General features: G+C 41.7%; 1 protein-coding gene across 7 annotated transcripts in view; it reads left to right on the forward strand.

Annotated features, from left to right (window-relative positions):
• The window catches only part of phyl (phyllopod), a 413,007-nt gene that overhangs the window by 366,551 nt on the left and 24,381 nt on the right, over nucleotides 1-22,075 (forward strand). The window lies entirely within an intron of this gene.

The raw sequence follows: 22,075 nt of genomic DNA on the forward strand, positions 1-22,075 counted from the left end.
CTAGAATGCGTTTGTACGATATGAATATCAAACTAAAGGTATTAATGAGGGTTTTAAAAGGGAGTGGTGGTTGTTGTATAGGTGGTCGCATTTTCGAGATATCGCCATAAAGGTGGACCAGGGGTGACCCTAGAATTTGTTTGTACAATATGGGTATCAAAAGAAAGGTGTTAATGAGTATTTTAAAAGGGAGTGGGCCTTAGTTCTTTAGGTGGACGCCGTTTCGAAATATCGCCACAAAGGTGGACCAGGGGTGACTCTAGAATGCGTTTGTACGATATGAATATCAAATTAAAGGTATTAATGAGGGTTTTAAAAGGGAGTGGTGGTTGTTGTATAGGTGGTCGCATTTTCGAGATATCGCCATAAAGGTGGACCAGGGGTGACCCTAGAATTTGTTTGTACAATATGGGTATCAAAAGAAAGGTGTTAATGAGTATTTTAAAAGGGAGTAATCCTTAGTTCCATAGGTGGACGCCGTTTCGAAATATCGCCATAAAGGCGAAGCAGGGGTGACCCTAGAATTTGTTTGTACAATATAGGTATCAAAAGAAAGGTGTTAATGAGTTTTTTAAAAGGGAGTAATCCTTAGTTCCATAGGTGGACGCCGTTTCGAGATATCGCCATAAAGGTGGGCAAGGGGTGACTCTAGAATTCGTTTGAGCAATATGGGTATCAAACGAAAGGAGTTAATGAGTATTTTAAAAGGGAGTGGGCCTTAGTCCTATAGGTGGACGCCTTTTCGAGGTATCGCAATAAAGGTGGACCAGGGGTGACTCTAGACTTTGTTTGTGCGATATTGGTATCAAATGAAAGGTGTTAATGAGTATTTTTAAAAGGGAGTGGGCCTTCGATCTATAGGTGTTCGCCTTTTCGAGATATCGCCATAAAGGTGGACCAGGGGTGACTTTAGAATATGTTTGTACGATATGGGTATCAAAAGAAAGGTGTTAATGAGTATTTTAAAAGGGCGTGGGGCTTAGTTCTATAGGTGGACGCCTTTTCGAGATATCCCCATAAAGGTGGACCAGGGGTGACTCTAGAATGAGTTTGTACGATATGGGTATCAAATTAAAGGTATTAATGAGAGTTTTAAAAGGGAGTGGTGGTAGTTGTATATGTGAAGGCGTTTTCCAGATATCGACCAAAATGTGGACCAGGGTGACCCAGAACATTATCTGTTGGATACCGCTAATTTATTTATATATGTAATACCTGCCAAGATTTTAAGGGTTTTTTATTTCGCCCTGCAGAACTTTTTCATTTTCTTCTACATAATATTGTAGGTGTCACAACCATTTTATAAAGTTTTTTCTAAAGTTATATTTCGCGTCAATAAAACAATCCAAATACCTTACCATGTTTCATCCCTTTTTTCGTATTTGGTATAGAATTATGGCATTTTTTTCATTTTTCGTAATTTTCGATATCGAAAGAGTGGGCGTGGTCATAGTCGGATTTCGTTCATTTTTCATACCAAGATAAAGTGAGTTCAAGTAAGCACGTGAACTAAGTTCATTAAAGATATGTTGATTTTTGCTCAAGTTATCGTGTTAACGGCCATGCGGATGGACAGACGGACGACTGTTTATAAAAACTGGGCGTGGCATCAACCGATTCCGCCCATTTTCACAGAAAACAGTTAACGTCATAAAATCTATGCCCCTACCAAATTTCAAAAGGATTGGTTAATTTTTGTTCGACTTATGGCGTTAAAAGTATCCTAGACAAATTAAATGAAAAAGGGCGGAGCCACGCCCATTTTGAAATTTTCTTTTATTTTTGTATTTTGTTGCACTACATCATTACTGGAGTTGAATGTTGACATAATTTACTTATATACTGTAAAGATATTAAATTTTTTGTTAAAATTTTACTTTAAAAATTTTTTTTTTTTAAAGTGGGCGTGGTCCTTCTACGATTTTGCTCATTTTTATTAAGCGTACATATAGTAATAGGAGTAACGTTCCTGCCAAATTTCATCATGATACCTTCAACGACTGCCAAATTACAGCTTGCAAAAGTTTTAAATTACCTTCTTTTAAAAGTGGGCGGTGCCACGCCCATTGTCCAAAATTTTACTAATTTTCTATTCTGCGTCATAGGTTCAACTCATCTACCAAGTTTCGTCGCTTTATCTGTCTTTTGTAATGAATTATCGCACTTTTTCGGTTTTTCGAAATTTTCGATATCGAAAAAGTGGGCGTGGTTATAATCCGATATCGTTCATTTTAAATAGCGATCTGAGATGAGTGCTCAGGAACCTACATACCAAATTTCATCAAGATACCTCAAAATTTACTCAAGTTATCGTGTTAACGGACGGACGGACGGACGGACATGGCTCGATCAAATTTTTTTTCGATCCTGATAATTTTGATATATGGAAGTCTATATCTATCTCGATTCCTTTATATATGTACAACCAACCCTTATCCAATCAAACTTAATATACTCTGTGAGCTCTGCTCAACTGAGTATAATTACACACTGGAATTTAATAAAAATATATTGTGTACATTATAGTTGAAGGAATATTTAATTAAAAGTAAATAGAACGTAGGTTATTACAAGCGCGTACATAAATTGATACAATGTAATAGCTTATATAATTGCATATATGATGTAGCCTATAATTTTTTTGATGAACACTACGACCAAAGTAAATATCGGCATTTCCTATGTATTTGATCCTAAGATTTTCTAATAGCTCCTTAACTGCCTTACTGAACATTTATGAATTAAATAGCGTTAGGCGTGGCAGCTATATACATACGCGTATAAACATAAAAATTTACATTTTTTTTTTGTTGTTTTAGCGAAAGTACAACCTTATATACTTAACATAAAAAAGAAAAGAAATACTAAAATTAAGGTTAATCTAAATTAACTTAAAGTAAACTAGAATCAAGTTAAATTAAAATTAAATAAATACATTATATAAATAAAAAACCAATGAATAAATAAAGAAAAAAAAATAAAACGAATAACAACTTAAAGGCCAATTATAAAAGTACGAATAAACGGAGGTGAATAACTAAAAGATTTCCAATCCCTAGCCTTCGATAGTAATAGAACATAAAGTAGTAGGAAGAATTTGAGAGAAAACTAGCTCTACTGGTTTTCAGAATTGTTGTCAAGACAAAATCTTTTTTTTGCTATATCCTTTATTTTAATAGTATTACCATATAGTGTATGTAGTAAAGTTTTTTTTTACTTCTTAATTTCGTACCTACATTAAATAAAGAATGATTGAAAGTCTACAAATCTAAGAATCGGTTTAGATGCAGCATTCCCTCTCATATACAAGCGTATACATATACTAATCTGTTTTCCGCGGCAAGTCCACTTTAAGTTACATTTAAAGAAAAAAAAACAGAACCCTCTTACAGGAATGCTGCTTGGTCATAATTATTTTTCTTTTCCAGTATTTTTTGCACTTAGCTTAAAGTAAGCGTTAATACAAACTTGGTATTTCCTTTTCTAGTATAATGACTTGTAAACAAATATTTATAGAATGGGAATGCTGGCGTGTACTTTCATTTAGAAGGGACACAGGGTATGCAGGTAAGGGGCCACCGAAAGTTTAGGTGCGTCGGTGGCCATGGTCTTGAGGTTGAGATATGCACCGAGCGTTTCAGCGTTTGGTAACCGGTCATTTCCGGTTCGGTTAATTTTGTTTTTTTTTTTTTGCGTTTATTTTTTTTTATTTTGAATTTGAATGTTTTAACGGTCTGTCCGTGGCATCCGGTTCGACCGGATGTCGTTTTATTTTGAATTTCCAGCGTTTGGAATTAGTTCTGCGCGGTTTGACCATTTCAAAGGCATGATAGGAATTTTTTTCTGTTTATGGCGCAGGACGGTAAGGTTGGCAAGAACCCCGCCCAGTCGACATTACTAGCCACAGAGCACCACTAGATCATGCCGACTGTCTTCCTTACTGCTCAAATAGAAAATGCGTAATCCATAACAAACGTGAACTTCGAGCTTCTTTATTGCAACTAAAATTAATGATTCTTTGCTGGACCAGATCTGCGTTTGCTTAACTGGCACCACCTCGCAAAGTTCTCTGTATGTTATGGCATCATATGTACCACCTTCGAGCGCACTTGAGTTATACAAGGCTCACACAGACAATATTGTTTCTTTAGCTTTAAGTGATTTAAGTGATAACCATCTCTGTGTGCTAGGTGATTTTAACCTACGTAATTTCAATTGGTCACCCAGTTTATCTAATAACGGCCTTACGCCTTCTAATCTTTCTGGAAATCATGAATTGTATCTCATTGATAATTTATTGAGCCTAAATTTATTTCAAGTTAACAATAATGTTAATTCTCTAAACAGACTTTTAGATCTTGTATTTATTAGTGATAATATTAATTGTGAAGTAAGGGAGTGCATGAACCCTATTACGCCTAGTGACAGGCCTCATTTGCCTCTGATTACTACAGTTAATTTTTATTGTTTTGCTTCAGAGAATTTTGAAAGCAGTGTTTCTTTCAATTTTAATTCATTTGATTTCTCCGGTTTTAATGATTGGTTATTTCAAATAAACTTGGAGGAGCTACTTGGGGGACTTGATACCGGTGATAGCTTCCGCACTTTCAAAACTATTTTATACAACCACTGCTTGGATTGGATTCCGGTTAAAAGAAAAATACCCTATAAATTGCCAGGGTATTCAAGGGACTTAAAGAAATTGAAGAATCTTTGGAACAAATACTTTAAAAAATTCAAAAAACACGAAGAATAATTTGTTTTTTTTACTAAATACCAGTTTTATCTTAGGAGTTTCAACAATTTGGGTAAGCATCTATACACCAATTACATTCGTAACATTGCGTCGAGCATTAAATCAAATCCGAAATCCTTCTGGAATTACATAAAGTCAAAAAAATGCTGCGCTAGTGTCCCAACAGGTGTTTTTCTCGATGACAATTCTGCGAATTCTCCAACTGAAACAGGCAATTTATTTACGGAGTTTTCCAAATCGAATTTTGACCCAGAAGATAATAATAATCAAATATTTGAATTTTCGAAGAGTCAGGACTGTACTTTTAACTTTGGATCGCTATGTCTCTCTTCTGAGGATATTAGTAAAGCATTAATAAATTAAAATCCTCCTATCGGTCTGATGCTGATGGCTTGTGCCCTATAGTGCTAAAGTTCTGTCCAGCTTTAATATATCCGTTAAGACTGATCTTCAATAAATCCTTGTCTTCTGGGACGTTCATTAACGATTGAAAAATAATTTCCATTACCCCAGTCTTTAAAAGTGGTAACAAGAACGATGGCCCATATCCAAGCAGTCTACTATTTCCAAGATTTTTGAGCATGCCGTCAATGCAAAGCTAAGTTTTGCTGTTAAGTCTCTCATTTCTCCCTACCAACATGGATTTGTCGCTGGCAGGTCAACTGTTTCTAATCTTGATGTCTTTAGTGAATATTGTATAGAGTCATTTTCTGCTGGGTTTCAAGTGGATTGCATCTACATAGATTTCTCTAAAGCTTTTTATAGAGTTTCTCATAGAGTTTTACTAGGAAAATTAGCTTCTCTTGGCTTTCATTCCTCGTTTCTGCTATGGATTGCCTCTTATTTATTTAACAGGCAATGTGCTGTTAATATTGATGGTGTATCCTCCAGGCCTTTTGTTGCCACTTCTGGTGCACCCCAGGGTAGTATATTGTGACCGTTATTTTTTATTCCTTTTATCAACGACATTAGTAGTTGCTTCTCGTTCGCCAAGTGTTTGCTTTACGCTGATGACCTGAAGCTATTCTCAGCAATTAAGGGGCCAAATGATGCCTCAAGATTACAAAATGACATTAACAAACTCTATCGCTGGTGCGAGGAATCTCATATTTCCTTGAACCCCGCCAAATGTTTCCACATAACTTATGCGAAAACAACTAGTACACTACATACGATTTACATAATTTCAAATTATCAGCTTCAGTGTGTTAATGAGATTAAAGATCTTGGTGTTGTCTTTGATAGTAAGTTCTCGTTTAACAATCACGTAAACTATATAACTGCTAAATCATATTCTATGCTTGGTTTCGTTAGGCGTAATACTATAAAATTCTCAGATCCGTATACGATTAAGTTATTATTCACGGCGTTTGTTAGCTCGCGTTTGGAATATGCAGTTTTTATTTGGAGGCCAAGCCAGCAGACATCTGTAAATAGAATAGAGCGTATACAAAAGATCTTTCTTAAATATGCTCTTCGACCTTTAAACTTATCTGAACCTATGCCTCCTTATTCTTCTCGTCTCTTGCTATTAAACCTTAAGACCTTGTTGGATCGGTGATCTATTATCTGCTTAAGTTTCGCTTATAACATTATTAATGGTTTTATTGACTGCCCGTACCTGCTGGAGTGGTTTCGTTTTAATGTAACTCAACGTTCTCTCCAAAATTTCTATCCCTTTTATGGTGATAATCTTAGAACTAATTATGCCTGTAATGCCCCTATAGCCCGTGCTATACGTGAGGTTACCTCGCTGAGCGTTACGGTTTCCTTGGATTTTTCACTACCAAGGTTTAAATTTTAAATTATTTTAAACTCTGCATTTTAAGTTTTCCGGTCCATATATGTATATAAGTTTCATACTTTTAGCTCTACATTTAAATGAAATGAACTGCTGTTCCTTGTTTACGTCTTTGAAATTTTTTCGAAGACACATTCCATGTGTAATACTGAGGCACTTCAGAATATAACAAAGTTATCGCAAATGTATCAGTTTCGCATAATTTGAAAAAAGATGTTAACGTAGTTGCTTGTGGTTGTGCTGCTCTTTCCAATACATTTCCTACATTAAAATAAACACGTTGGCCATTCTCAAGATGTACAGCCAAGTGAACAACCGCAGGATGTCTTTCGTGCATTGGAAACGACATAATCATCCAGACAGCTTCATTGCTACTAATATAGCGCCCCATTTGATACTGAGTAATTTCAACATTTGTATTATCACCAGCAACACCGAAAATTGCTATATCGCTCCCTTTATTTACATACTTGCAAATATATTTAATGGATTTCACAGAATTACAATATTCCACATTTATATGATCATTGAATATTTTCGATAATAATGGACAATACGGAACCACCCAACGATTATCATCTTCAACTTCCTGGTTATGCATTCTAATGGTTGCTGTTTGCCATTATCATTAGGTGATCTACATCGATACAACGGATATCCGTCATTGCCCGTTTTTGTGTCTGAAGTAAATTGCCTTGGGTATCGTTTCGAATACTTTTCATCAATCGTACATGGTGAATTCACATTTAGTTCACCACACGGTCCATGTATCATGTTGTTAACGACAACTTGAAATAACTCAGGATCAGCAGTGGGATCAGGAATTTCAGCTGATATAAGGTTATCGATTTGATCCGGAGTTATTTTATGTACCAGCCAAATTAGTATATGTGCGTGCGGCAATCCCCTTTTCTGCCATTCGATGGAGTACATATGGCAACGCACCTCCCCAAATACATATAATTTCACAATTAAACCCATAAGAGCTTTGCATTTTTGCCGAAAAACACGCGTAGTAAGGTCACGACGATCGGTTATCGACTGTCCTGCAAATAAATTGTTTTTGATGTCACCCAACTGCGGATTATATGTAAATGTAATGAACAGATCCGGTCAACCGTATTTTCGTATATAACACATTGCGTCTTGTGCATATTCGTTCATATTCCGTGGGCTACCAATATACGAAGATGGTAATATAGTTAAACGTCCGATGTCATTAATATTAGCATCATTCGCTATCGCATCTTGCAAATGAATATATTGTTCAGATCTTAATTTTGCTTGGTTGAAACGAATAAAATTAAGACTTTCTCTTTCTATTTTTGCATACATATCAACGATGTACTGATGATATAGTTTAGTTCATTAGTATATTGATATGGTAGCCATCGTCACCTTTCCAATGCAATATTGAGTATTGTAATACGTCGTAACTACGATGAAGTTCCGAAACACGTTGCAATTGCTCATTTCTGCGATGAAGTATAATATCACGGGATGGAAACTGATCACCAATAATCACAATTGCAACCTCATCAATTGTCGGTGCATTGAATCGCCTTTCATGCTTTCCAAAAGGCGTTCTATCAGCCCTTATTACGATTTTGTGATTATCAGATGGCACAGGATCGAGAGCAATTTTGAACAATTGAACTAATGCGTTATGCTGATGGAAAAACCTTTGTAGCTCACAAATAATTTCTCGTCTTGTATTCAAAGCAATTGCACAACGTTGATCCAATTCACGATTTTCATCACCAATAAAATAAATTTGCAAAAATTTATAATCAGCGTCGGTGTATGGCAATGACGAACCAGCTTGATAATAAATTTGGCCCTGAATTTGCAACATGAATGCAATTTAAGGTATATGTTTCATAATAATTTTTAAAACTATAGAATACTTTTATGATTCAGATTGATTGGCACAATCCTGTTTAAATATTTACCTTAAACGTCGGCATAAAATTATCTCTAATAATGTTAGTAGCACCAAAAGAAGTCATTTAAAATGCCGAATTGTATTGCTGAATATGACTCAAAAAGTGCTTCGAATTTTCAGAAGTCCCAAAAATTAATGAAGACAATGGTTCGGGTGGAGTTTCTAATGCTGGCAATCTCACTTTTCCATTAGCACAACACATGCCGGGCGTTTCACCTGGAAATTTAGTCGCATCATAATGTGGACATATTACATCCATTATTCCAATATATCCGTAAATACTGTAATCAATCTGACTGTTGTAGTTAAAAGCAGCACGCATAATTTCAGGTACACAAGATCTATTTCGTGCATTACGTTTACGCTGCGATTCATTAGCTTGTGCTCGTTCATCTGGAGTCTGTGATCGCCTTTGTAATGCCGCAGCATTTGCATGACGCGTTCGGCGAGCTATGTTTCTTCTTGTGGGTCGTGGCATTTTTCTTTCAATTAAAAAGGAATAAATTAAATTTAAAAAAAATGTCTACATTAATAGGGGTACGCCATATGTTTTTTTTTTTCAAATAAGGAAACGCACATGCATTCGTGTAATTCACTTCAACAGTTCAAAACTTACCGTTTTTTGCTCGGAAATTCGCTTTGCGCTATATTTCTTCCTTTCACAAATTCACACAAACTTCAATAATTATTAAACAAAAGCACTATTTGCATTTTTATGTAATAATTTGCACCGCGGTAATTTCGCACAATACTGAACGTATTGGGCTGCTTCGTTTATTCTGCTAACGAATGATGTTGAGGCCAAAGAAAACGTTCCAGCGTTGTTTACACTCCAATGTCATTTATTCTCCTAATTTGAATTTTCTTAATGCTAAGAGCCAAAGCTTTATATACCTATCTATACAAAATATTCATGTATTTCTCTATGCAAAAAAAATGCACCGTAATATTGTTCGATGTCTTTTCAAAGCCTACTTTGTTTGTCGATCTGCCTGCTACATACTTGATATAAATATAATGCAAGTAAGTTTGTAGGTGGGAATAATAAGTAAGCTAGTTAAGACGAAAGTACATAAATGTTGAGAGCGAAAGAGCGTAGCTGACCAAACAAATGGGTTTTTGGTGTGTTTTTCAAAATAATTTCACCGTATATTGAGCGCTTTTCAGCGCCTCCAGGTAAAAAGATTATATTGTTATGTGATTGAATATACCATTTAACTGGTTGTAGTACATAAGAATGCAATCTCTTAACTTGAAGGCGAGTTCCCAATGGGTCTATATCTCGAGTCCTTAGTTACTCAGCGAAAAGAAAAGTCCTCCTTTCATTAGCATTTATCAAAAAAAATTACAATAGATACTCATGTGGCTCAAACACATCCTAGGGTTATCCGGGTCCACGTTTTGGTCTATATCTCGTGACCCTAGTCACGGAGGGGCATGAAAAATAATCTATACTATATCAATCATCAACAGCTTCCATTTGATACCCATATTGTACAAACACATCCTAGGGTTACCCGGGTGCACATTTTGGCCTATATCTCGAGACCCTGGTATCCGATTCTTAAAATTTCAACACACAAACCATCTACTGAATAGGCAGAACAAAGCCTAAACATTTGGTTTGGATAGGTGAGCCCGTTCTTGAGTTATAAAACCACAACGAAAAATGGCATTCATTTTGATATATATAGATATAAGATATATATAGTATATATATATTGTAATGAATGTTAGCAGCATTGAGCGATGCTATCGTCTCTAAGCCGATGCTAAGCAGTGACGTGAATGCACATCAATACTTCAATCATTATGTATTTACATAAACGAAACAATAACTGCGTCTACATATATGTACCATGTACGTATACGAGCAGCGGAGAGACAATGCACTAACACATGCATATCTCTGAGAAGTTTGAGAGCTACTGGACTAGTAGATTCTGGAAGCGCCTAAAAGATGTATAAAATTGTGCAATTTTATTTATAGCTGAGAAGTTTGAGAGCTCATGGACAATGCTAGTAGATTCTAGAAAAATGCGAACGAGGAAACCAAAGAGTATAAAAGGCGACAGATGTAGAGGCGCTGTAATTCAGTTTGAGTTGAGCTATCAATCAGTTTGCTTAAGCACGCGATCTGGCGGCCAATAGTAGAGTTTCATTTGAGTTATCAATCAGTTTAGTTATTAAGTACTTTAATAAAGGCCATTTTTCCATCATTCAATATTGGAGTTATTTATTCAACAGTTTAGCGATACGAACCTAGCAAAAAGGCAAATAAGAGGATTTGCAGAAAATTCGTTACAATTGGTGTCAGAAGAGGAATTGTTGAATAAATTCTAGAGGACAACAAGGACATGGCAAAGTTCAGTGAATTGAAGATCCAGCAACTGAAGAAGGAGTTGGAGAGCCGTGGATTAAATACAACCGGCATTAAACTCGAACTTCAGGCACGACTACGAGAGGCAATGGAATTAGAAGGAATTGACGTGGAAGAGTATGACTTTCATCTTGAAGGCGAGGAAACAACAAAAATGGAAGAGACAGTTACGCAGACAGTTACGAGCACAGACTTGAACATGATTTTGGCTGCAATATCTGCTCAAACATCGACAGTGGCTTCTCAACTGGAATCGCAAAAGACAGATATAACATCTCATCTGGCATCTCAATTAGAAGAACAGAAAACGTATATGTCATCACAATTGGAATCGCAGGAGACACGTATAACATCCAAGATGGAAGCACAGGAGACACGTATATCCGAAATGTCGTCGCAAATGTCATCTCAACTGGAAGAGCAGAAGACATATATGGCATCCCAGCTGGAATCGCATGAGAAAGGTATTTCAGAAATGTCGACACAGATTACATCAAAGATGGAAACACAACTGAAAGAGCAAGAGGCACGTATATCATCAAAACGAGAAAATAACGCAGTTTGAAGAAAAATTCGAGGCAGAGGTGGATGCTTTGAGAGGTCGTATACAGGAATTGCAACTTAATCGGCCGGCTGCTTCAGCGAGTAATACGAAGGTAAAAACTCCATCTTTTGACGGTTCTGTTCCTTTCCAGGTCTTCAAGCTACAATTTGAGAAGACGTCGGCAGCGAACAACTGGAATGCTGAAGATAAAGTTGCAGCTCTGTTCGTGGCATTGAAAGGGCCAGCAGCCGAAATCCTACAAACGATTCCCGAAGGAGAGCGGAACAACTATGAAGCATTGATGGCCGCTGTCGAGAGACGTTATGGAAGCGAGCATAGGAAACAGATATTCCAAATTGAGTTGCAAAACCGTCACCAAAGAGCGAATGAGACTTTGCAGGAATTTGCCTCGGATGTTGAAAGGTTGGCACATTTGGCAAATGCGGACGCACCCGTGGAATACACTGAAAGGGTAAAGATTCAGAGCTTTATAAATGGCATACGGGACGTCGAAACAAAGCGATCTACATACGCAAACCCAAAGCCAACATTCGCAGAAACGGTGTCACAAGCTCTGATTCAGGAAACAGCGTCGCTTCTGTGTAAGCAAGTTTTCAAAGCACGCCGTGTGGAAGTAGAAAGGCCAGAGTGGGTAGACGCAATATTGGAGGCGCTGAAAGGATCGCAAAAGCGGAGTGAAAAAGTTATTAAATGTTTCAAGTGCGGCAACCCAGGTCACATTGCACGTCATTGCGATCTTGATCCGAATAGTTCCAACAATGTGGGTGGCCGTAAACGCAAAGCTGGCGGAAATGAGCAAGAGCGTGTCGGATGTAAAAAACGAAAACTTGCCCCGGCTATTGAATGTCCTGTGATATCTGTGTCGCAGATTGGAAGGAAATGAAGCAGTCTTACCATCAGAGGGAATGTGGGTGGTAAAGAGCGTGTACTGACTGTAGATACGGGGGCATCTCATTCCTTGATTCGATCTGATTTGGCCTACAGGAGAGTAAAGTCATTACCTGGAGCGTACGGTCACAGGCGAGTATAATCAAGTCCAAGGCGAAGTGGTATGTGAGGTATTGATTGGAAAAGTCATGGTTCTACACAAATTCGTTGTGGCGGAGATCGTTGATGAATTCATATTGGGAGTGGACTTCTTGGTTGACCATGACATCAGAATCGATATGCGGAGAAAAATTATGCGCTATAAGAACCAGGACATACCACTTAACTTTAGTTTGGAAAAAGGGTTCAGCAGTAATCGGGTACTGGTGGAAAAGACTCGACAAAGACCACGAAAGTCAAAGGCAAAGGTTGATAGATCGAATGGGCCAAATAAATCAAAATCAAAAGTACCTACGAGAGAAACACTGGCATTGACAAAACCTAAAAGACGCAGGTAAACGAAGCAACGAATTTCCGAGAAAGGATGCGAAGGTAGTTTCAAGCCAGGGCACACTACTGTGGGGAAACGTGGGAACGATACTGATTATGCAAAGCAAATCCGTTCAGCGCAAGCTCTACGAAGTAGTTCATCGGCCAAACAACAGAGTGTGAAGGAACGAACCAGGGTATTGAGTGGTACGATAAAACACAGATACCATGAGAACAATAATTCGAAAGGTTTCTTGGCGGGAGATTTGGTACTGTTATACAACCCTCACCGGCGGAAAGGTGTTCCATCCAAATTGCGGTGCAGTTGGGAAGGCCCGTACAAGGTTGTGAAGAAGATCAGTGATACCATCTACCGCATACCTCAATGCGCGGAGTAGAAGAGTGGTACATTTGGCGATGTTAGCAGCGTTTAGATCGAGAGATTTGTCTGATCGGGACGATCAGACTTAAGTGGAGGGCAGTGTAACGAATGTTAGCAGCGCTGAGCGATGCTATCGTCTCTAAGCCGATGCTAAGCAGTGACGTGAATGAACATCAATAATTCAATCATTATGTATTTACATAAACGAAACAATAACTGCGTCTACATATATGTACCATGTACGTATACGAGCAGCGGAGAGACAATGCACTAACACATGCATATATCTGAGAAGTTTGAGAGCTACTGCACTAGTAGATTCTGGAAGCGCCTAAAAGATCTATAAAATTGTGCAATTTCAGTTATAGCAGAGAAGTTTGAGAGCTCATGGACAATGCTAGTAGATTCTAGTGGAAAACGAGGAAACCAAAGAGTATAAAAGGCGACAGATGTAGAGGCGCTGTAATTCAGTTTGAGTTGAGCTATCAAGCAGTTTACTTAAGCACGCGATCTGGCGGCCAATAGTAGAGTTTCATTTAAGTTATCAATCAGTTTGGTTATTAAGCCAGCGAGTAGCAAAGTATAAGTGTTATTGTGAAGTACTTTAATAAAGGCCATTTTTCCATCATTCAATATTGGAGTTATTTATTCAACATTTTAGCGATACGAACCTAGCAAAAAGGCAAATAAGAGGATTTGCAGAAAATTCGTTACAATATATATATATTTTCGCAATTTCAGCCCCATTTTAACAGCTAGAAACTTCAAATTTAACCAAATTCTTACGTATATTGCATATATTGTTGTCTGAAAAAATCAAAGAGATCGGTGGTATATATAGTATAGTAGTATAGTATATATATATAATACTAGCGGCCCGGTACGTGCTTCGCTACGTATAAAGTGAAATATTAAATGCAACTCATTTATTACAAAAAAAAAAGATTTTTTATTATTTTCTAGCTATTTTAAAACTTAATCCAAAACATTTGGATAAACAATATTTTTTGTTTTTCCATTTTGAGCATGAATAAACAAACGGCTGGGGGTACTGACTCTGGAACAGGCAACGTAAAGTTGGCCAGGTGAAAAACATGATTCCTCCAAATTCACACCACAAACGTTAAGTGTTTGCCCTTGGGCTTTGTTGATGGACATCGCATTTGATAAACGCACAGGATATTGTAATCGTTTAAATTCAAATGGCTTATCAGTTGGAATCATAGGGATACGCGGTATTAAACAAACTTCTCCTTTTGATTTACCAGTTAAGATCGTAGCTTCAATCAATTCAAATTTGGAAATAAATTTTTCACTGCCAATCTGGTGCCATTACACAGTTTTGGTGGATTAATATTTCGAAATAACATAATCAAAGAACCCACTTTCAGATTCAAACGATAATTCATTGCCTCACCTTGATTCATAGCGCTGTCAATTGACTTATATATGATTGCACCTGAGAGTTTTGCTTGAATTTGAAAATTAATGGCATTGATATGAATGTCCTTCGGTGCTAAAATGGCGCGTTCTCTCAACCAATCATGATTTCTGTTATTCTGAAGAATATTCGGAAAAACACATTCAATTAATCCATCTTTCGATTTGTATTTTGCCAGCATCAATTTATAACAATTGTTTTGAAAACTCATGGGCAGCTGGATCATTTTGTAGGTAAATACGCATATTAATGTTGAGTGTAAATTTTTGCACATATCTCCATAGAACTGATGACTCCAAACAGGCATTTATTTCATCAGCAGGAGTTGATCGAGGAATGGCAGGCAATGCTTGTCGAAAATCCCCTGACAGTAATATCAAAGCACCACCAAAAAGCTGTTGATTACCACGTAAATCTTGCATTGGTCGATTAAATGCTTCTAGTAATTTTTTATTCGCCATTGTACACTCACCCCATAAAATAATTGACGTTAATCGCAAAACGTTTGCCATAGCAGAATTTCTTGAAATATTGCAAGTTGGAGATTCAATCACCTGTACATTCAATAGCAATTTTAATGCAGAGTGTGCTGTCCGACCACCTTCTAATAATGTAGCAGCAATTCCCGAAGACGGCCACCGTGGTGTGATGGTAGCGTGCTCCGCCTATCGCACCCCAGGCAAAGCAACATGAAAATTTTAGAAATAAGATTTTTCAATTAGAAGAAAATTTTTCTAAGCGGGGTCGCCCCTCGGCAGTGTTTGGCAAGCGCTCCGGGTGTATTTCTGCCATGAAAAGCTCTCAGTGAAAACTCATCTGCTTTGCAGATGCCGTTCGGAGTCGGCATAAAACATGTAGGTCCCGTCCGGCCAATTTGTAGGGAAAATCAAGAGGAGCACGACGCAAATTGGAAGAGAAGCTCTGCCTTAGATCTCTTCGGAGGTTATCGCGCCTTAAATTTATATTTTAAATTCCCCAAGATGCAAGTGCCAATTCAATTTTCTGTCCCCCCCCCCCCCCCCCCCCCACACCGCGGAGAGTGAGCCCCCGGTATTCAGTAGTCGTATGCGCGCCTTGCTTTTCATTATGGTGACCCGGTATTTCTCTGTCACGAAACGTGTTCGGGAGTAGGTTCTGCCTTTGGCGATGCGTCGGAGTTTGTCCCGTACCTCCCCTGATATCTCCGGGAATCGGTCCAGCATTGGTCCATCTGCGTCTTTAGCCTCGATGGTTATTACTTGGAGGTCTTCTGTTGTCGTGTGTGGCTTCGTTTTGGTGTCCGGTATTATGGGGTGGGTGTTGTCCTCGGTGCTTAGTTGTGGAGATGCGTGAGAGTGTTTTGTATGGTTTCCTTGGGCTTTTGGCCGTCTCGCTTCTTGCTCGCCATTTCCTCCGTGAACGGCTGTTTACACAGTCCGGGCATTCCTTCTCCGCTCCCTGTGTATCGTAAAACCCTCTCCATATTCTCGGCTACGTAGACGCCACAGTCGTTGTTGTTGAGTTGTTGGGGCACCTCGAGTATTAGTTCCTGCGCTTTAAAACCGTCGTGTCCGTACCGCTGTATGTATTCCCACCGGAGGAAATCTGCCTAAACCTAGGTTGCGTGGGCGACTCTGGCCCTGTGCATTGAGTCTGCTACCCTTATATATCGTTCCTGCCAGCATTCCGTGTCGGTGACGTGGTGGGTGACTGCTGCGTTTGCCAGACCGAGCAGGTACCAGTGGTTAGCTGTGTTGTGGGGTGCTAGGACCACACTCTTGCCAAACAGGTCGACGTTCCGGAACTATCGGCGTATGCGTTGGTAGTCTTCCTCCGTGTTACTCTTCTGGGTTAGCTGCCAGATCACGAACGGGCTGAGAGTCGTATTTTGTTGCTCATGTTGCTCTTCCAGTCCCTTTGCCCAAGCGTCAATGACAGTGTCGGTCAACCATTTCGATTCTCTGAGAGTGTCGAGGTCAGTCGTATAGAGGGGTATGCCGCCTGGTCCTGCCGGGAATATTATTTTAGGCGTGTCTCTCGGCGGTGGGGCTGTGTCCTCATTGGAGGGGAACTCGATGGCTGCCGCCAACTGCCATGCCTTCACTTCTATCCTACCGAGTGTGAATGTTATCGGCGATGCTCCGGTCTTATTGTGGGCCTTGGCGGTGACTGGTTCGGTGTTCGTGGTGTTGTCATTGGTGCCCGTGATGTGTGGTAGTTTAATGATGCGTGCGACGTCAGCGTACCTGTTTGCGCGTATAGTTGCACGCGTGTGGCTGACGTCGGCCCCTGTAGTGTTTAGTGGTCTAATGATGTGTTCGACGTCAGCGTACCTGTTTGCGCGTATAGTTGCACGCGTGTGGCTGACGTCGGCGCCTGTAACTCCTTCCAGCAATACGGCCCTCGGGCGTTTTGCTTCCTCCTCCTCGTAGCGCTGGCGCTGTTGGTTAGTCTAGCGTTATAGCCCTGCATTGTAGATTATTGGTTTGTGAAAAAAAATTCGTAGCAAAAGAAAACGATGTTGTAACCTCGGTGGTTTGCGTTGGAATGACCGGCGCTTGATTGTCCTTGATATTAATTAATAATGTAAAAAATTGTTCTCCCTGAATTTGTTTGGTTTCACGCGATGATCTCTGCTGTATGATATGTTTTTAGTTCCGCGATGTTGACAGTTTTTTCTTTTCCTCCGTTGAGTTTTCGTATTTTGAGTATCACTGGGGATATATATCCTAGGATTTGGTAGGGTCCGTCATATTTGGGGGCCAACTTTGCCGCGAAATTTTCCCCAGCCTTGGAGAGATGATGTTCCTTTGCGAGCACTAGTTCGCCGACTACGGGGGTCCATTTTCTCCGCCGTAGATTTTAATGCCGTGCTTGGTCTGCCGCTGCTCGTTCCATGTTCTGCCTCACTATTATGAATGCCTCTTGCATTCTGTCGGATTTTTCTTCTGCCGTGGTGGTGGCTGTGCGCGTCCCCAGGTTGACCTCGTCAAACAATGCCCCTGGTAATCGCGGTTCCCGTCCTTGTACGGGGAAGGCTGGATTGTACCCTGTGGACGCGGTTACACATGTGTTGATGGCCAGCTCGATCTCTGGGAGAAGGTCGTCCCATTTGGTGTGTTGTGATTTGGTGAGTTGCGCTATGATCCTCTTTACCGTTCTGTTCGCACGTTCCGTCGGGTTTTCTTGCGGTGTGTAGGGCGCCGTGAATTGTTGTCGTATCCCCATTTCCTTGAGGTAACGCTGCCACATTGTGCTGGTGAACTGAACGCCGTTGTCCGATATCAGTATCTTGGGAGCACCAAATCTTGCTAGGATGCGTTCTCTGAACGCGCGGCGAAGGCCCTCTGCTGTCGCACGCCTCATGGCGGCCAATTCCACTCATTTGCTGAAGCGGTCGAAAAATACTAATAACATCGTGTTCCCGTGTGTGGATCGTGGGAGTGGTCCGACGAAATCGACGCATACCGTGGCGAATGGTTCTTGGGCCACCTGTGTGAGCATCTTTCCTGCTGGTTTTTGCTGTGCCTCCTTGTATTTCTGGCAAGACTCGCACTGCCGTACATATCGACTGATGTCCCGAAACATGCCGGGCCAGTAATACCGGTTGGCAATCCGTGCTACCGTCCGGCGGATGCCCATGTGTCCAGCGCTTGGGATGTTGTGGTTTTCTTCTAACACTCGTTGTCGCAGTGGTGTTGGTACACAAAATTTCCAAGGGACCGTTTCCTCATCGTGTGACCGGCAGGGAATATGGCGGTACAGTTGCCCATCTTGTATCATGTAGTCAGAAAATTTCTCGGGGTTAAAGCGTACTTCGCCGACGCGTTTGTGCCACCACTTGAATTGTGGCTCTGTTGTCGTTGCTAGGCGTAGGGTCTCCAGTGGCTGCCGTGATAGTGCGTCCGCTACCAGGTTCAGCTTCCCTTTCCTGTACTCGATGTCGAAAGTGTGTTGTTGAAGCTCCAAGGCCCATCGTGCTATACGGCCTGAAGGGCTTTCGATGGAGTTTAACCACTTTAGAGACATATGGTCCGTGATTACCTTGAATCGGTATCCTTCCAAGTATGGCCTCATCTTGCGTATTCCCCAGACTATCGCGAGGCACTCCTTCTCGGTGGGCGAGTAGTTGGTTTCCGCCTTGTTGAGTTTCCTGCTGGCGTAGGCGATCACGCGTTCCCCGCCTTCCAGGTCCTGTGTCAATACGGCACCCAGACCGAAATTGCTGGCGTCCGTTTGTAAGGTGAAGGTCTTGGTGAAGTCCGGGCAGGCAAGTATCGGTGCTTCCGTGAGCTTTTTCTTTAAGACCTCGAAGGCCTCCTGTTGTTCGGCTCCCCACTTCCAGTGTTTGCCCTTTTTCAGCAGGGTTGTGAGTGGTTGGCTGATCGTGGCGAAGTCGGGTACGAAACGTCGGTACCAGGATGCTATACCGAGATATTGGCGTACCTCTTTCACGTTCGTTGGTGGCTTCAAGTCTTTGATGGCTGTGACTTTCTCGGGGTCGGTGTGAATTCCCTTGTCGCTTACTAGGTGTCCTAGGTATCGGATTTCCTTCTTGAAGAATTCGCATTTCTCCGGATTTATTCTGAGGTTGGCGCGCTGTAGTCGTAGCATTACTTCTCTCAGATTGCGATTGTGCTTCTCCACAGTGGATCCTATGACGATTATGTCATCGAGGTATGCGAAGGCGTGGGGTCCCATTCACGCCCAATAACCTGATCTAGTGCTCTTTGAAACGTCGCGGGTGCAGAGTGTAGGCCGAAAGGCATAACGCGCCACTGGAATAATCCGCGTCCCGGTACTGTGAAAGCTGTGTAGGGCCGGCTCTTGGGCTCCAGTGGTATTTGCCAGTAGCCGTTCTTCAAGTCTAAGCTGCTGATGTACTTCGCTCGTCGTAGTTTGTCCAGGATGTGTTGTATTCTGGGTAAGGGGTATGCGTCGGGACGGATCGGGCGTTGAGCTGCCGATAGTCCACGCATAACCTCCACTTCCCGTTTTTCTTCTTGGCCAGTACGATCGGTGCGCTGTGTGGGCTACAGGATGGCTCGATGCATCCTTTCTGGAGCAATTCTTCAACTTCGCTGTTGATGATTGTCTGCATGGCTGGGTTGCGTGGAAAGTAACGTTGCTTGATGGGGCGTTCGTCCGTCAGGACAATCTTGTGCTCGGCTATTGTCGTCACTCCACTCATGCTCTCGAATTTTCGGAGTTCCTTTGCCAGAAAACCGCGCACTCGTTCCGCTTCTTCTTGTATGTCGTCGTCGTTGTTTTGCATAATGCCGTCGTGCTTGAAGTGCTTGAAGTTACTACTGCTCGGTGCTGTTACACTCTGAATGGTTCCAGACGGGGCTCCAGGGGTGTCGTACCTGGCGTTACCCTTTCTCGCTCGTGTTATACTCTGATTAGTCCCCGGGGTGTCGTACCTGGCGATATCCGTTCTTGAGGATGTTGAATTTTGAATAGTCCCAGGGCTGTCGTACCTGACGATATCCTTTCTTGATGATATTGAACTTGGAATAGTCCCAGGGCCGTCGTACCTGGCGATATTCGTTATTGCTGGTGTTGTTCTCTGAATAGTTTCTGACGCGGCTCCAGGATTCGGTGTGTGCTGGGCAAGGGGTCTGGTTAGCACGAGTTGGCCTTCTCCACATGATATGGTGGCACCCATGCTTCCTAACGTATCTAGGCCCAGTATGATGTCGTCGATCGCTCCGGGCATGACGTGTAAAACTGTGTGGAGTGACGCTTCTCCGATGCGTACCTCAGTCCTTATGGCGTCGAAGATGGTAGTGCTAGTCCCGTTTGCCATCGTTATTTTGATGGCCACTCTCACCATTTCTCCGCTTCCCGAATTCACCACACGTTCTGCTAAGCTGCTCGAGACGAAACTTCTTGGTGCCACTGTGTCGATGACCGCCTCGGCTGATTCCGCGCCGAGCTTGGCTACGGCGTAGAGGCGACCATGCTCTTGGTACATTGTTACTGCCGTTTCAGCGCTGGGTTCCTTGGGTATCGTCACTGCCGTTTCGGCGCTAGGTCCCTTGGGCTCACGGCGCCTTCTTCTTCGTGGAGCCCTCTGTCGTTTCCTTGACGTCGGCGGCAGCATTCGATGGTTCGTATATCGTTGCGGTCACATTTCCAGCAAAAAATTTTCTGTGGGTTTCGGCACCTATTGGTGTCATGTCCTCGTTCGCCGCATCACCTGCACACGCCGTTGGGGTCGTATCTCTGATTGCCTGGAGGCGTGCGGTTCGTTAGGTTCGGTGGTGGTGGTGGTTGTGTTTCAGGTTTTGATGGTGACACCCGGGTTGTGTCACTGGCGATGTGTCGCGTAACTTCGTGGTGATGTCCGCCTGATGATCTTCGATAGTCTTCGCGTATGTTCTCGTATTCTTCGGCAAGTGTCATGAGTTCTGCGAGATTAGTGAAGTCCCTCCGACGGATGTAAAGTTGGTAATCGGGGTGGCTGTTACGGAAGATTCGTTCCAGCCGCTGTTCGCTGGTGTACCCTGCGTGTCTCATCAAGCTCTGGATTCCTAGTACGTAGTCCTTATACCTCTCCTTGTTGTGCTGCCTTCGTTGGCGTATGTCGTCGTCGAGCCGCTCGAAGTACCTGACTGGTAGGAAGAAACGTAAAAAATCCTTTTTGAAGCTTGTCCACTCTCCCCAGTGCGCATTGTTATTGCGGTACCATTCTAGCGCGGCGCCCCCTAGTAGCTCGGGCATGGTTTTTGGCAGGAGGTCCACGTTTAGCGCGTATACTTCGGCTAACTCCTCTAACCGTTCGATGAACGCTAACGGGTCCTGTCCACCTTCATACTTTACGGACCACTTTCTTACCTGGCCGATGATGGGCGCGAACAGCACGGTCGGTGCTTGAGTTACCTGGCATGTATAGTTCATGGCTGGTGGCGTCATTCCCGCTGGTAAGCACGGTTGCGTGGGTTGAGATGTGCCGGTTGATGATCCCGTAATTTCTGATGGTACGTGCTGTTGTGTGGGTACTGTACTCCTGGGAGGTGCCTGAGATGTACCGTTGGGTGGTACCGCTATTCCTGATGGTAAGTACTGTTGTGTGGGTACTGTACTCCTGGGAGGAAACGCGAATTGAGTTTATTCTACTGTTGTAACGGCGACCTTCGGTGTGCCTCCTCCGTTCGACGGAGTCGGTGTTTTAACCTCATTTACGTCGCTCATGTGCGTAGTTTCCTTGTAGGTGGCTTGTAGGGATAATAATTTTTCGTGGATTTCCGAGTCCGTATTTGCCTTTGAGGCCAGTGCTGCTATGCGCTTTCGGATTTCTCGGGTGGTACCTCTCTGCTCAATACCCTATTCTTGTGTGATGGATATCAGCTGCTTTTTTGAATATGTGTCTAACCACGTGGTATCGATCTGGTCGACCATTTTGTGGTTAGGGTTCTCGTCAGGAATGTTCCTTCTGACGTGGTAACGATTTGCAGGATCCGTGCT

Source organism: Eurosta solidaginis, chromosome 3, assembly GCF_040869045.1.
Source record: "Eurosta solidaginis isolate ZX-2024a chromosome 3, ASM4086904v1, whole genome shotgun sequence".
In the NCBI taxonomy this organism is placed as follows: domain Eukaryota; kingdom Metazoa; phylum Arthropoda; class Insecta; order Diptera; family Tephritidae; genus Eurosta; species Eurosta solidaginis.